This window comes from Lycium barbarum, chromosome 7 (assembly GCF_019175385.1).
Source record: "Lycium barbarum isolate Lr01 chromosome 7, ASM1917538v2, whole genome shotgun sequence".
In the NCBI taxonomy this organism is placed as follows: domain Eukaryota; kingdom Viridiplantae; phylum Streptophyta; class Magnoliopsida; order Solanales; family Solanaceae; genus Lycium; species Lycium barbarum.
In genome coordinates this window covers 98,987,783-99,002,242 of record NC_083343.1, presented here as the reverse complement: position 1 = coordinate 99,002,242, position 14,460 = coordinate 98,987,783, and the positions used below count along the sequence as shown (strand labels likewise).

Genomic DNA, 14,460 nt, shown 5'->3' with positions numbered 1-14,460 from the left:
ACCTCCTTCTTGATGCTAGACACTCATTCAAGGTGTGTCCTACCTGGTTGAGATGAAACATGCATCTTTTGTACGCATACACCAGGTCAGGGACCAACAACCTAGCCCTCGTGGTGCAATCCATCCCGGCGATCATCATCTTCTTGAATACCTCCCTACAAGTGACAGACAGGGGGCTACTCTGAACGGAGAAGATCAAGCTTTGAAGGCTATGCTCCACGGAGCTGGCGCATGGATATTTGCCATTCCAAATTTCTCTAAAGCCATAGTAGAGCTGGCAGGCATCAGCACAGACGAAGGGGCATAAAAATCTGTTCCTTCCTCAGTGGGGCATAATACCCAGACTCATTGTCCGCGTCATTTCCTTAGAACTTAGGGAACATATCAAACGGATTCTCCCCTCCTTCGACCCCTACGTCGACAGGCTCTTCCATGTCCTGAGGTTCTCCCTTATTTTCACTTGATTATTCTTCTTCTTCTTCCTCCTCCTCAATGGGTTCAGGGTCCTTTTCCCAAGGCTCCGTTCCCTCCTGTGTGTCTGGTGCAAACACCCATGGGTCCGAACCTGCCCCCTGTTCTCCGTTGGTTTCCTCTGCGGTTCCTTCCCTGGGTGTTGCAAGTCTTCTTTCGAGTGGTATGTAGTTTAACACCAACTCCCTTACCTCTTCGGGGACATTTTCATAATACTGTTCTTAGGGTATGCCCTCCGGCGGATTCCCAACCATGTCTAGTAACCCATCTCCTCAATCTTTTTCCCTATTTCTTGGAGGTGTTTCTCCATCTGCAGCATTATGCCTCGTTGCATCTCAACCGTCTCTCCCAGAGTCCGTTCTTCTTGCCCACCTTGGTTCGCCATTGCGAGTCAACCTTTAGTGGAGATAAGTTTGGGTAAGTTTCAAACCTCATGGTTTTTCTTTTGAGTATGTAGTTTAGATTATTGGATAAATGGTACCCAAGCTTTATACATGATCATACACATAGCAGGTAAGCATGCGAAACACGTAGTAAACAAGCATGTAATTTACAGCTATTTATACTACTCGTGTCCCTAAGGCCTCTTGAGTCAAAGCTTTCTTAGTCGTTTGAAACATGTAAGTGCCATTTGTGAAGGTGAACCATTGCCCTCGAAAAGCCATCATAATTGATAATAATAATATCTTTCCCATAGGGATTACAAAAGTGATGACAAAAAGCCGACATGGGGCTTACATATATGTAAAAAAAAAAAGAAAATCAGTAATCAAAAAGGTCCTCCAGCGGCTGATGTCGAGGCTTGATTCGTTCTGGCCTTCTTGACCCTTCGGAGGGTAGTCTGGATATGAAGACATGCTTGATAGAGCTCCATTCTGACAATCATCGGGTCTGTTTCTTCTAGGACTCTAGCCAAATGCTCGTCCGTACCCTCTAAGCACTCTTTCATGCATTTCTCTTCTTGGGCTTCCTGATGAGGTGCGGGCTCTGGCGCAGGTGCGAGAGCTAAGTGTCCCTGTAGCCATGCACGATACCTGGGGTCGTACCCTGCTTCGAGTCTGTCAAGAGCTAGAGTATCTGGGCCCCAACTCACACGACCATTCCATCTCTGAGGATCAACCTAGCATGCCTGATTTTCTATTCGGTGTGTTCAATGATGAATTGCTCGGAGTTTCCTACTTGGGGCATCACTTGCCTCCTGCCGAATTGTCTTAAAATCCTGGACGGATAGTAAAGACGGATTCCTCGAATCCTTACTAATGGCACAAAAGGGCAATTCTTGCCTTGAACCACCACAGTCTTAGATATGAAATCAGGGAACATCCATCGAATCCGATCTTCAGTCAAGTCGGTGAAGAATTCAACCCAGGAATTTTTCGATATATACCCGATATTTGGACAGTAATTCACGAGGCGGTCTATTCGGTGTTGCCGAGTTTTGGCCATGTTAAGGTGTTTAATAATCCACCATTGCTGCAATATATTGCACCCTTGGAAGTATCGGAAGCGATTTCGGCATTTGTCAAGCGCTCGGAAGATGTCAGCCAATATGATGGGCGCTAAGTCAAAATACCTCATCTCTTGATCCTTGGTTATGCTGTGGAAGATTTCATGGGCCAGGTATATCACATTAGTGTCTGTGGCCAATGACTCATCACGTGGAAAAACCATAATGCCTAACAAGGCTATGGCAAAGGCTAAAGGTCTAGCGGCTTCCCACTCCTCTCAGCTCCTGAATTCTCTTTGATATAAGGTGTATCTGATGACGTCTCAGAACCCGCGATATAGATCCCTGAAAGCTGCGGTGTGCCCTTGCGCCCAGGATGCTTCGATCAGAGAAAGAAATCTCATAATCTAAATCTAGCTAACGGTGGGCCTGTGCGGGAACAATAGATTGTGGTCTGGCTTGTGTCACCTCCTCAGACAGGTTCCATTGCTGTATATAGTGTTGCACCTCGGAAAATTCCCCGTTGGTACACAAGTAAACGAACTAGTGATGAGTGCGAGGAGTGCGAGTGTATAATGTTTCATGAGCAATGTGCGTATATGGACGAGAATGATTAGAATGAAAAGTCGAGAAATGTGAAAAGTGGAAAGTTGGCAAAACTGCCCAGTGGTCGTAAAGTGCAAAATACGGACCGTAAAATGGAATACGGTTCGTAAACTGGCAGTTGTAATTTGCCATGCAAGGTTTCAACTTTCTGCCCAGCTGAGAGGTGGTAAAATACGACCTGGTGGACGGACCGTCAAGTGATTTACGGCCCGTAAACCATGGTCGTAAATCACCATGCATGCAGCCAAAGTTTCTGGTTCTGCTTAAGGTTAAAGACGACCACGAGGGACGGTCCGTAAACTGGAATACGGACCGTAAACCTCCATGGACGACCACTGTACACCTCAGCACAGAATTTCAATTCATTAAATATGAGGACCAAGACTTGTTTTATTTCATTTCTACATTACACCACTTCTCTCTAGAATCATCTCTCTACATTTATTTCATAAGTTTTCAAGGATTATAAGTCACCAACAACATAAACAAGTGAAGCAAGTGTAAGCAAGCCATTAAATACCATTCAAGTCAAGAAATGCAAATGGAGAAAAACTAGGGTTTTGCTCAAAGTGGAGTATTATTAATCAAAGCTTGTTCCTACAACTTCTAAGGTAAGATTCATGATTTTTACATGATGTTTAAGGTATTGAAGAGTTGGAATACATGGATTGTAGAAAATATGGTCAAGTAGGTCATGAATGATGAATAGTGACATTTTGTGGAATAGTTGGAATTGAATCATGAATGTTGTTGTGTTGTGATATGAATGCATTATAAATGGTACTAAGATCATGAACTAGACACTTTAGACGAATAGGCGAAGTTGGATGTTATGACCATGAATATGGGTGAATTAGAGGCAAATTAAGGAATCTAAATAATGTGGATAACGTGAATGACTAATGGCCATTGTTATGATATTAATGAAGGTATAGACGCTAGCATTGGAAGGAAGCGTGCAAGTGTAGAATAGTCCGACGAAAAGGTATGTAAGGCTAACCCTTCTTTCATAAGGCATGGTTCCTTGGCCAAACTCTTAAATCCTCTATTGTTGTATTCAAGTGATTGACACTCCGAGCTCATAAGCTCACGACCCTCGATACGTGCTATGAATGTACTACGCACCCCATTGACGAGTAAGCATAAGATAGAGATGTAGCGAAAACGATGATGATAGTGATGACGATGATAATAATAATGATGCTAAAGGTGCCTACGGGCTATAATATTCACATGTGCCTATGAAGGGCTATAATGACACCCCGAGCTTATAATGCCGGGTAGAATATATGTATATGGATGTATATTTATATATGTATGTATATGATTACGTAACGCCTGCACACATCTGCAGATGGTACGGATAACCCTGAAGCCTTGGTAGGGCCAGGTAGAAATAAAATTGAGCCTTGGTTGGCCAAGTATGTATGAAACACCGAACCTTATGGTCGGGTACGCTATGTATGTATATAAGTGTATGGCTATGTATATAATATGAATATGAATGTGAAAAGACTATGTATATGAATGCGAATAGGGGCATGTATACGAATACGAACACTATTATGAAATACACATGAGAAATGGAAAGTTCCTATGAAAGGCAGGTAAGTGCCATGACGATGATACTGTTGTCTTCCCTCCTATGCCACTTCATATATTGTCTATGATGCTTCTATATTGATGTTAATCATGCTTTACATACTCGGTATATTCTTCGTACTGACGTCCTTTTGTTTGTGGACGCTGCGTCATGCCCGCAGGTGCACAGGGAGACAGACTTGATCCATAGCTGCTTATTCAGAGATTACATAACGGAGCTCCGTTTCCTTCGGAGCCACAGCTTTTGGGTACTTATTCTTTTGTGTATATAATTATGGGCATAGCGGGGTCCTGTCCCGCTCATGTGATGTGTTATACTCTTCGTAGAGGCTCGTAGTCATGTGTATATGGTTAGACATGTCCGACCTTGTCGGCCTATGTTTTGTGTATCATTTTGTCGGCCACGTTGGCCCATGTACATTGATGTGGCATAGAGGCCTATGGTGATATAAATGTACTGTTGTCCAATTGGGACTCGTTGACGAATGAATGGAAATGTATGTATAATTATGTGGCTCACCTAGATGTAAGTATAAGAGTAAGCTAAGAGGGTGCTCGGGTGGGCTAGCACCGGGTGCTCGTCGCGGCCCCGAGTTGGGGTCGTGACATATAGTGTCTCTAATCTCTTCTAGGGAGTCATTTCGATGTCCCCGAAACGGAACGACATTTCTTTATCATCCCAAAACCCTGCCAACACTTCCATCGACTTTGGGCGGCCTTTCATTGTCATAATGGAGGGTAAGTGGCCTAAAGTGCAGTTGATTGTTCTCTGGTGAGCATCCCCCAATCATTCATACCAGGCCCTCATCAATTTTGGAGCCTCAGTGATGATGTCGAAACGGATCCTTAATTCCATCTTCAAAACAAAACACGGTTAAGATTTCCCCCGTCCCCATAGGATCAATGGTTCATTACATAGGCATAAACATGTTTCCACATAACACATAAATGAGATGCGGTATTTTTCGGGTCATAGACCGTCCGAACACGGGTTAGTCATTCTTAATGAGCCTTAGGTAGGTCTGAGATACCCAAGGCCCGTCTAGGTATAAATACTCTAGTTCAGTAGGGATTTGGCTTGGCTCTATCCTAATTTTTCTAGAGTGGTTTTTCACGAATGACCGGAAACCCGAGCGGACAACTGGGGCTGAACCATTAGGGCTATTGGATGACCGCGTACCAACCCCGCCTTATAACGGTTCCAACAGAAAATTTTGATTTTATAGTGAAGGAACGACTGCGTTCTTCGGGAAGTCGCCTTTGGAACAAAGTTTAAAATAAATGCCAAAAGTGGCGGAGTTATGACATGCATGCAATGACAGTTTATAATTGCGAGAAAGTAAACACATAAGCAGTGTGTAACAAATATACTCACATTATACTGGAATCCTTATGGTTAAAACCTTCAAGTCCCCAGAAGAGTCGCCATCGGTAATGGTTCATTTTTTCGCGCGGGTTTAGGCCGCAAAAAGGCTACTACGAACTCATTGACTTTCTTTTGGACTTGTTTTGAAAAAAACGTCGCTACCTAATTTTTAGGAAATTAGGAAAATCGGGTTTGAAGGGTTTATTCAAATACCATGAAAAAACTTTCGTAATCCAGAGTTGTAGGTAAGGGTTCTGATGATTCCTTAGGGAAGGTGTTAGGCACCCCAGTATTAAGGATTCGTGGTATACGGTTGACCTTCAAAATCCAGTGTATGAGTATTTGTTTAAATTGCTTATTTTCCCGTAAAAAAAAAAAAGAATTGTCATGCATATCATATATTTTGGAAGAGTATATCCCCTTTATTTATAGGGGTGTCGTAGTTTTGGATTTATATCATCCGAGTAGAAATAGTTTCCTTTTATATATAAGGAATAAGTATAAATTGTAAAGGAAAACATAGTTTATAAGCTATTTGTACTCATACACCGAGGTTCGGGTTGACTCGTATTGGTACGTTTCAGTCTTATCCGGAACTTTATATTACACGTAGGTTCTTTAATCGTTTATAAAGGCATTTTATATTTGAACGAGTATATCCCGTCTGAAAATATAAGTTAATTTGGGCCACTTCGGGTCAAAACAATGCTTCATGCTAAAATGACCTTCATTTATCTCTATTTTTCCAGAAATGAGATTTATGACTTTGGCAACATCTGATTTTTTGTTTAAGTCTCTGAAAACCGGCTCAATATTGTGCCAAATTGATTATTTATCAAATTGTAAGGTTAAGCCCGACTTGTTGAATCTGTCCATTTAAAGCTGATTTTTTTTTTGTAAATTCAGTTTGGAATAGGAACTCAATTAATCAACTCATTTTCATGAAATAGCTTTATTATATAAAAAGTGATTTGCTTATTTAAAATTGAAAAATCAATAGTGATCTGTTTTGAAAGCAGGTTTTTTTTTTTTTTTTTTTTTTTTTAATTTTAATTTTGGAAAAAGGGTCTCACTTTGATACTTGGTTGTATGAAAAGAAAAGGAAAGAAATTACTTTTGAGTCTGTGGATTTGAAAAATTGCGTACGGAGACATAAAGTCGACTAAACAGCATAAGAACTATTGTCCTAAGACGTCAAATTCCAATCATAACGATTTTCCACTATAATATGAGTTTGAATACACTTTTTACAAGTATATCAAGATGGGAATGAGTCTACGAATAAATATAAAGAGACTAAGTTAGACTAGGGGCGTACCAAGCCCTTAGTTGGCCATTTTCACCCATGGCTGGGCCTTCTGCGCACCTCACTATCTTCTTTATCTTCCCGGACTCTATTTTGAAGTAGTATTCCCACTTGGGCCATGGGCCCAAGGGGTGGTTTTATGCATTTGTGACCCAAGCGGCCGCGTGGTAGGAGGAGGGGGAGGAGAGAAAAAGAAAAAGACATTGGTTAGTTTATAATCGCTGAACTTATCATTAAGGTAAATAACTAAAGTTATAAACACACACACACACATATATATGTGTGTGTGTGTGTATATATATATATATATATATATATATATATATATATATATATATATATATATATATATATATATATATATATATATATATATATATATATATATATAAAAGGCAACCTACACTTGATCGATACTTACCCCTTTGCCTACTCGAATAAAGCTCAAGTTATCCTAAGACTTAAGCGTGGATGGGGATCCTAAGACTTAGGCGTGGATAGGACTAGGTCTGGATCTCGTATTTTTTATGTGGCACAAGTTCCAAGGGGTTTCGAGGAACTCAGGCATGGCCAACACCGGGATATTAAGACAACCCCGAATTACCACACTTGGCTTAGATTAATTTGGGCCTTATTAAGAGAGGACTGAGAGAGCACAGAACCCAAAGTGTTATGGTCATACAAGTAACATACTAGTAGTTAGTGCACTTTCAATGAGCAACCATGGAGCAATATACAAATATGTACACTGAAACAAACATTATAGAGAACTTTGATGTCACAAAATCGCACTTGACCAATCAAATATAATTTCTTTTGAAGGGACAAAGATAAGCAGCACCAGCAGTTGCAAACAGAGGCAAAAGGAAGGAAACAAGCAGTTGCCAAGGGCAGATACAACAAACCACAATACTTGCATAGGCTCAAACAGTTAAGCCAGATGACAACCAACCTCAAAAATATTTGTATAAGCATCTCATGTCCAGCAGGTGACAGCTAACCTCAACCAATTAAAACCCAACATGACTAGACTTAGGCAGGCATGTCCAGTATGCATACTAAAGTGGGGAGAGGTGTACCTGAGCAGATGTAGGCAACAATGCTGAGCAAAATGAAATGCCTTGGAGGTTATGTGATCACGCACAAGCGAGCATATATGGTGTTTCAACTAGAAGGAAAAGCAAAAAAGGAGAGAAGCACACAAGAAAAACAAAGTCAAAAGGAACAAGGTTGTCCTGCAAAAACCACAGGGAAAACAATATCACAGAATGGTATGGGTATGCAGCTCATGGTCCTGGGGGTAAAAGAAGACAAAGGCAAGGCTACAATGGAAGCTAATAGGCAAAAACAGATTTGGGTCCTGGAAGAAGAGTCTGGAGGCCATGAACCAGACACACATATGTAGCAGCCAAGACAAGGTCAAAGCATGATTATAAGAAAAAAGAGTTTCACTCTACAGATGCAAAATAGGAAAGTGTCAATGGCAATGTCACATAGGTATAAGGTAAATAAAACACAAACCTGAGGACTTCAAATGTCTCAACATATTTTGGTCCTAGCTCTATGCCATGGGAAGAGGACAAGACAGAGTATCAGCAGAGAAAACAACACACACAGTCTCAGATAAATAGGGTTCAGACAGTGTTTCAGACAACAAAACAAAATAAAGCAGGTGTGTGCTACCTAGTCCTAATGTGATCTAGGAAAATGCAGGAATAATATTAAGTCAAGGTCCCAAGGATGGTCCAAGATAGGAACTACAATAGGTCACAGACTGATCTAGGCACTTCATCATTGTACTCTAGCTAAAATTTACAATTTTAGGAGGCAGCTTCCAGTAGAAATAATGCAAATAAATTTTTCACACAATAAAAAATAAGCAGAAAACAAAATTTGTGGCAAGCCAGGGATGGATTTAAGACAGACAAGAAGGATCACAAAAGAAAAGAAAAAAATTCTTGAAAACAGAAGAAAGAAATAAACAACATTAAGTAAAACAGCAACTAAAGCTCAAAAATGGTTCCCTTAAGGAAAGAAACAGGTTCAGACAAGCAAAAGAAGCTTGAGCATGTGCTACTTAGTCTAAAACATGGCCTGGGGATGGGGAAATGATGCAGTAAGTCAACACATAATAGGAATACATACACATCACAGAGGTTACAGAATCAGAGGCAGGAAATCATCTCTGTGTTTCTTTTATCAAATTCTACAAGTTTTTGTGAAGCTCGGGTGAACTCAAATAACATAAAGCTTTTGTAACTCAACTTTGAGAAAAAAAAGTGGACAAGAAGTGCAAAAAGATGTAGAACAGGCCTAGCACAAACAAAGGATGTCACAAATAATTCTGAGCATAGTAGATGAGAAAAGGAAAAGGAAGGAAAGCAAGCACTTCACAGAATGGTTGGAAAGGGAAACCAAACACCCCTCACACTGATTTTGAAAAAAAGGAGAAACAAGCACTTCATAAAATGGTTTTGAAAAGAGACAGACACTTCTAAGGAATGGCTTTGAAAAAAGAAACAAACACTTCATAGAAAAAATGGTTTTTGAAAAGAAACAAACACTTCATAGAAAATGGTTTTTGAAAAGAAACAAACAATCCACACACCTTCAAACTGATAACTCTAGGCTAGGATACACATCACTCTTCACCATCACACAATAGCCTCAGGAAGGGATCTTGAACATTAGAACTTAGAACTCTAACACCCAAAGGCCATGGGTGTCACAGTCATCACACAAGGACATGAAAACAGAATTTTGGATTTGCAGAGAGGAAACAAATGCAAAGCTTCCCAGTGGTAGATTACACAGGAATGGACAAGGCAAGAGATCAAGCATTTTAACCATGAAATTAAGCAGAAAAGGTGTTTGTTTTCACTTTTATCAATAAGAAAGAAGAAGAAGCTGATCCTATGTTATGAACCTGGAACCAAAATGAATTTACAATAATAAGTCCCTATAAATGAAATGCATAATGCAACTAGTTAACCATCTACCAGTTATGTTTTTTAAAGCATGATGGAGTTATATTATGTCCTAGATGTGTACAAGTGTCTTATGATTTGAGAAAAAAGAATTTGAAATCAAATTTAGGAGTGACATACTGATATTCTAGCAAATATTTGACCTCAAGTTTTTAAACAAACATCAGACAAGTTTCTTTTTTGAAAACTAGACCTATTAGCCTTACAATTAACTTCTCAAAATAGCCACAAGCTTTAAGAGAGACAAAACTGACAGGACTTATCACATAAGATGCCTTCATCAAATTACAGGGACACACCTAACACATAAACACAGAGAGGAGAAACAACATTTTAGCTTTATGGGTCAAATCTCTATTAGAAAGGCTCACAAGGATTTTAAGGAAAATAGAGGAGTAAATCATTTTGAGAGAGAGAAAAAAAAGACCACTCCACAATAATCATGTTGACCAAAAATGAGACTTAACAATCCTATGATCACATAACCTATCTAAACTTATTCCTTAAGTGAAACAGTCAATCAAACAAGGCACAACATCAAGGTAATAATTAGACCAGGCTGGAATACTTTGTCAGTTTTTAAGAGGGTCCAAACCATCCCTATTCCCCTTTTAGCATCTTTGTCTCAATATACCTTATTATAACCCCAAAGTGCCAAGTTTTATCAAATAGACAGGGTTTAGGTGAGACAACAAGGATCAGGACAAACAAATTGCCAAGTACAATAAGCAGGAATCCACAAAGAGCACACATGACCTTCACCAGTTTGGGAATCCAAACACCATTAGAGAGCAAACAGGGTCTGACCAGGTCCAACACATGACAACTTCAAGCTTTCAAAATAGGCCAAATCATTTTGAGGGGAGACAATGTGATACCTAGACTGAGTCCAATCTACTTAGACTTTTCAACCTCTCCAACAAATATATGACTAGGTAAGACAATAGCAAACAGGCTAAAGCTCAACATGATGGGTCTTTACCATTTTTAAACACATAACCACATTAACAAGCAGTAATCATATTAGGTTCATACATCGGTAAGCTTAGCTTTCTAATGACACTTGTGATCAAGCAGGATAGACCATGATCCATTGGCTCAAGTCATCAAAACTCCTAATTACACACAATCACACAGGTCAAACAATAATCAGATTGGGCAGCCTACTTCAGACAAACCTCTCGGCCCTTCCCCTTTATCACTCCCTAGCCCAGGACAAACTCTTACTGAGAAAAACATGATATAAGGCAAACCAGGTTTCTCAATGAGCTTGTGACTTCAAACTAGCCTCATGAACCTAATTTCATTATATGAGATACACAGGACATAAACCATTCACAATTTCAACAGACCTATTTTAACCTTAATTCACAACACAAGACCTATACTAAACAACACACCAGCATGAACCATAAACTAGACCCTTTGCATGAAACACTTAAAAATATTTAGACAGTCATGATAAGATGAAGAAAATCTAGAAGAAAATCCACATTAGACTAACTCTCTCCTACTCAGACTATAACCCCAAAACTACCCTCAAAGGCCTTTGATCACAACTGAACAGCCAAGGGCATAAACGGGGAAGCTGAATGGAAATACAAGCGAGGCAGGTTCATTTGCTCAATATTATAGCCTATGTTAGGTGCTAGGAAAAGAACTAACTAGCTGTGCCAAAGCATGAACAAAGATTCAGATTGAGAAGTTAAATAAAAAAATCTAATCAGTTTGGGAATTATTCTATTGTTACACCTCGGAAATTTCTCCGTACTTGTATGATGAGTGGAATGATGAAAATTTGAGTGAATGATGTTTTATTAAGTCGGGAATGGCTAATTAAGAATTTATGGAAAATAATAAAGTCGCGGAAAATTTTCTGTCCAGTGGTCGTATATGGCACTATACGGCCCCGTAAAGTGATTTACGGACCGTATAGTGCAATCGTCCTCCAGCTTGTCAAAAATCCCAACTTTCTGTAAATGTTGAATATGGTTAAATACGACCCAGTTTACGGCCCGTAAACTGGTTTACGGACCGTAAACCAGGTCGTAAACTACCATGTCCACCAGCCAAAACTTTCTGTCTTTGAAATGGTTAAATACGACCACAGTGGACGGACCGTAAATCAAAATACGGTCCGTATATGGTGGTTTACGACCACTGTTCATCCCGACAAGAATTCATTAAAGATCAGATTTTGTGATTTTTAAAAGGGACTTAAGCCTCATTTCACTTCATTTTTCATCCATACACCTCAAGAGACATTCTAGAACTCTCCAAATAATTCCTCCACAAGAATTCAAGATAATTAAAGGGAATATCAAGACCAACAACACTAATTTCATGGAATCAAGTGTAAGAACACAATAAGGGATCATCTAAGTGAAGAAATTTCAAAGAAGGTGGAACTAAGGTTTTGGCTAAGTGAAGTATTTCAACTTAAGGACTGTTCAACCATCATCCAAGGTAAGTTTCATGATTGTTCCATGTTGTTTGAAGAATTGGAAAGCTTAGACACTTGAAATGTAGAAGAACATAGAAATGAGTCATTATTGAATGAATAGTGACATAAATGAATGATAGTGGAATTGAACTATGAATATTGAGGTGTTGTGAATACAAATATGTTATAAATGATGTTTATATCATGAAACAAGCATTAAATGCATGAAAACGCAAGGATAAGCTAGAAGTAGAAATAAGGGAAAATTGGAGGAAAATGGTGGATTTTGCCAAATGTATGTAAATGATGATTGTTGAGTATGATATTGCGAATGATACTATGAATGTTGGGAGTTAATGTAAAACATGAGAAAAGTGGTATGAGCGAAGGAAGCGTTGCCCAATTTTTCCTAGAATTAACGATGCGTTCTTGTAGTCGATTAACTAATGTTAGTCCAATTCTCTCGTGAAGGTAACGACGTGACCTTGAAGGAAGACAAGTGATCGATAACGTAGCTAAGCGACAAGGTATGTGAGGCTAGTCCTTTCCTTCTAACGGCATGAATCTTATAACTCGAATCCCTATCTTCTTCACGAGTTCCTATATTCCGAAAAGTTAAAAGCCTACTTCCATAAATGCTTATATGAGATAAGAGACACGATATGATGATGCTAGAATGATGATGATGTTATTCATTGCCTACACTCATCTTATGTACTAGTCCTTTCAAGGTGAGGCAGAACGTCCATGATGGTTCCATAATGTAATCGGGGGATCACGACCTTACGTCACCCCGATAGAGTAAAGTTGATCATGAGTCTTATATACGCATTATGACAAGATAAGTATTTTATGGTAAGCATATTACTATGAGCATTTACATTGAGCATGTCATGAGCATTTCACACCGGGGCTAGTTGGCCGGGCAGACACCGCTTCGGCGGGCGGCGATACGGATACACCACGACCTACGGGCGTGGGCAGACACCACTAGTGGGCGGCATGAGATGGTACCCCGGACGCGGGCTAATATTATTGATTATCACACCGTTCCGATAAGGACGGGCAGCTTGCATATGATGCATACATGTCATGATGATGAGTATGAGTAAGATAGCATGCATTACTTCATTTATGATTATCAGTCAGATCCAGATGTCTCATGTTGATGTTATACTCATATTATTGATGTTTCTTTTCATTATGTATGCCTCTCATACTCGGTACAATATTCGTACTGACGTCCTTTCTTCGGACGCTGTGTTCATGCCCACAGGTAGACAGGGAGGAGAGCTTGGCCCAGGTCCTCAGTAGCTGCCAGCTGATAGATAACACTCCATTGTTCGGAGGTGCTTATGACTATTCTTTTGATGTACACTCACACATGCATATTTTGGGCATGACGGAGTCTTGTTCCGTCCATGTATTCATTATGTTAGTAGAGGCTCGTAGATATGCAGTGTGGGTTAGATGGTCTCACAAGATGTTTTCATATGTATGTATACTATTTTGATGGCCGAGATGCAAATGTATATAAAGTATTTATATTTTGATTAAATATGATTTTCCTACAATTAGTATGTAAAATTGATAAAAGAGTATTAAATGAATGAGACAAGCAGTAGAGTAAGCGGTGCTCGGTAATTGCTCCGGGTACCCGTCGCGGCCCCTAGCTGGGTCGTGACATCTATAACTCAAATGAGACTCCTTAATTAAATAAGAATGCAGACAAGATCAAAGGGGAATCACAGCAAGTGCATCAGGATTGAGCTTTGCCTTTAAACCACATGGAATTATATGGACTAAGTACAATGTGGACTCCACAACTAAAAGAAAAAAAAAAGATTGGACCAGACATATTGAATTAACCATCTTGTCCTAAGCCATACACACACCTTGACTAGGGATAATGCTAGCAGAACCAAGATATAAGGGTGGGAAGCCAACATACTAGACTCACACTCCATCATAGACCATACAATCATTCTACCTGGACATCCTCAAACAGGAACTGAGCATAGAGAACAATGGCCACTTAATCCTCATTATAAAACTCTCACACTATCCTATTAACTAAGCATCACTTAAGCAAAATTCAAGTAAGAAAAATAAATGGACTAAAATGTTACCATAAACAGACTCTCTTCAACTAAACTAAACTGAACATGACATAAACAAGAAAGCAATAAACTAAAGTACTAGCCTAACTAAAATCTTTATAAACTAAGCAAG

General features: G+C 39.5%; 1 protein-coding gene across 2 annotated transcripts in view; it reads left to right on the top strand.

Moving 5' to 3' along the window:
* Nucleotides 1-13,679, top strand: part of LOC132603622 (ubiquitin carboxyl-terminal hydrolase 10-like) — a 20,769-nt gene extending 7,090 nt beyond the window's left edge. Inside the window, exon 8 of one of the 2 annotated variants that reach the window (XR_009568446.1) lies at nucleotides 13,505-13,679. The gene's annotated coding sequence lies outside the window, so the exon portion shown is untranslated. Of the gene's footprint in view, nucleotides 1-4,287; nucleotides 4,644-13,504 lie in introns of those variants that run through there. The other variant, XR_009568443.1, reaches the window with a different exon arrangement.
* Nucleotides 13,680-14,460: the final 781 nt, after the last annotated feature.